Below are 2,807 nucleotides of genomic sequence, written 5' to 3' on the forward strand. Positions count from 1 at the left end.
AATTCAAGTTAAAACTAAATTGCATTACAAAAGGGTTCACACGTACCCTCACCTATGCAAATCTAAGGATAATTCCGAGTGAATAAGAGTTCATAGTTAGCTCAGGATTAAGATTAAGTTACCTAGGTCATCAATTAACGAAATAGTCAGTTTTATACAATAAACGGCATTTAGAACATAAAAAGTGACCATTTCATGGTTCAGTCTTATGTAAACTTTTTACATAGGATACCCCCATTTTCATGTCTCCACATGAACGGTTTAGGATCACATCATTTGTACTAATTACAAAATGAGCCGCATCCATAGTGTCCTCAAAATAAGGCGTTCAACTTAATTCATATACTATAGACCATTTTGGCTATATATATTTGAACTTGATCCACATTTATGTCACTACATAAAGTTCAAACTTAAACTTAATAGCCTCGGAACCTTAGTTTATTGGATTCATGAATATAGAATTTAAATTTACTAAAGATTTTCAATAACAGCTTTATTGAACAAGAATTTAATATTACAAACTACAAGTTTTAGGACATAAAATCCAACACAACTATGCATAACGCCATGAAGATTTTGCAAACAAAAATTTAATACAATTGATTTGTTGGATCTATTCAATAAAATTCCATTAAATATAATCCAAATCAAACCCAATGAGTTCACATAATTCTGTACAATTAACTAGAAATCTTCAAGAAACCGAACATACAACTAAACCCAAGAAAGAGTTTACCTAGTCTTGCATAGAAATATAAACAATCAATGAATGAAGAGGGAAGAATGATGAATTTGATGAGAAATAGCCCAGAAATCATCCCAATTGTCACCCAAAATCGTCCTTCCTTTGTATTTTTCTCCACACTTTCGCTGCTGTAAACAAAACTCTTTATTTGCAGAACGATCGCAGCGTCGCAATGCTACCAAGAGCGTTGCAACACTGCGGCTGAATTAAATCTCAAGCGTCAAAGGAGATGCATAAGGTTGCTGTGAGGGTGCATTGCACACGCGCGAAAGCCACTCGTCCATTAGAGTTCATAACGTTGCAATGCTGCTCTATTCACTTGATTCTGTCCAATAGCATCGAGCTGAAGTGTTGGCCTAGCATTTCGACACTGGCTACTTGTCCAGAATTTGATGCTTGCTGCCTTTCAGCGTCACGCGAGGGTCAAGGGAGGGTTGTAACGCTACCCTTAAGCGTAGTTTGGGACGTCTTTACTCAATATGGTGCATCCAACTCCCATTTTTTCTTTTTTTTGGCTTGATTTTCATCCCAATAGCACATTTTCTCTCCGAGATCGATTTTCCTAAAAATAAGACAAATAAAGCATAAGAATTATTCAAATTATAAAAAAGAATTCAACAACTGTGTTTCACTATACCAAGTATCAACTATAAAAAAAAATGTATATGGTAAATGCTATGTACAAAATCAGAAAATAAGAAGCATGCTTCGCACCCACCCCCAACTTTAAAAGTACGCATTATCCTCAAAGTATAATTAAGAAAAAATTCATGCGAAAGGACAAAGCAAGGGAGCTAGGGGAATCGAAAAACTCCCTTGGATTTGGATACGAGCATGTATTTGGGGGAAGCCTCTCTACAAAGAGCCAAAAATAGAATTTCCTGCAAAGAGCCAAAAATCCATCATTCTTTCAGTTATTGCTTTTGGGTTTTTTTAAAAAAAAATTATTGGCAAAAAATAAATGGAAGAAACATAAGAAATAAAGAAAAAAAATGAAAGCAGATAAATATGGCATCTGCCTGCCTTCAGGAAGTGCAACTATTTATTGTTGTTTGCTCCACGTTGGGTGAGGATGGACTCAAATGAACGAGGGTGATGTCAACACAAAGCTCGATTGAGCTAGGCTGACTTCCCCTCATTGAAGGCCTTAAGACGATGCCCATTCACCTTGAACTCCTTTCCAATCTCCAAGCTCCTTATCTCAACTACACCATAGGGAAAAATATTAATAATAATACCAAACGGATCAAGCCACTTAGACTTAAGCTTACCTTGCATGAGTTGGAGGCGCGAATTGAAAAGCAACACTTTTTGACCGAGCTTGAACTCTTTCCTCATGAGACCCTTATCATGAATTAGTTTTGCCTTTTCCTTGTAAATTCTGGAGTTCTCGTAGGCTTCAAGTCGTAACTCTTCCAACTCTTGCAATTCTAGAAGTCTTTCCTCACCGACTTGGGCTAAACTCATATTGCACTGCTTACCACCCAATAGGTTTTGTGCTCAATCTCTATCGACAAATGGCACGTCTTTCCATAGACAAGTTTGAAGGGCGTCATCTCAATGGGGGTTTTAAAAGATGTCCTATAAGCCCAAAGAGCATCATCGAGGCGCGTGCTTCAGTCCTTCCTTTTTGGTTGACGGTTTTAAACTGACCAAGAAGTTTAATCTTTATCAAAGCATCCTCTTTATAGAGCAATTACATGCAATTCATGCAAAATTGAGAACCAAATTTTGACACTTCAAAATGCACTCAATTTAGTGGGATAAGTGACATTTTGTGGAATCAACACTTTGCCAAATGAATTTATTCACTAATTCACTAAAAATTGGATTTTTCCATTAAAAGTCATTCTTGGATCCTTCCACAAAGTGAAGTCAAAATTTTGACTTTTGATTATTTTGAAGTGAAATTTTGACTTTAATCAAATTTCAATTAAATATAATTTTAATTCAAAATTAATTCAGAACTAATTTTGGAATTTCCCACCTAGTGAAGTCAACTTTTGACCTTTGACCTTTAAAGCTTGGTGAAGTCAACATTTGACTTTGACCAATTTTG

Source organism: Benincasa hispida, chromosome 1 (genome assembly GCF_009727055.1).
Source record: "Benincasa hispida cultivar B227 chromosome 1, ASM972705v1, whole genome shotgun sequence".
Classification (NCBI taxonomy): Eukaryota; Viridiplantae; Streptophyta; class Magnoliopsida; order Cucurbitales; family Cucurbitaceae; genus Benincasa; species Benincasa hispida.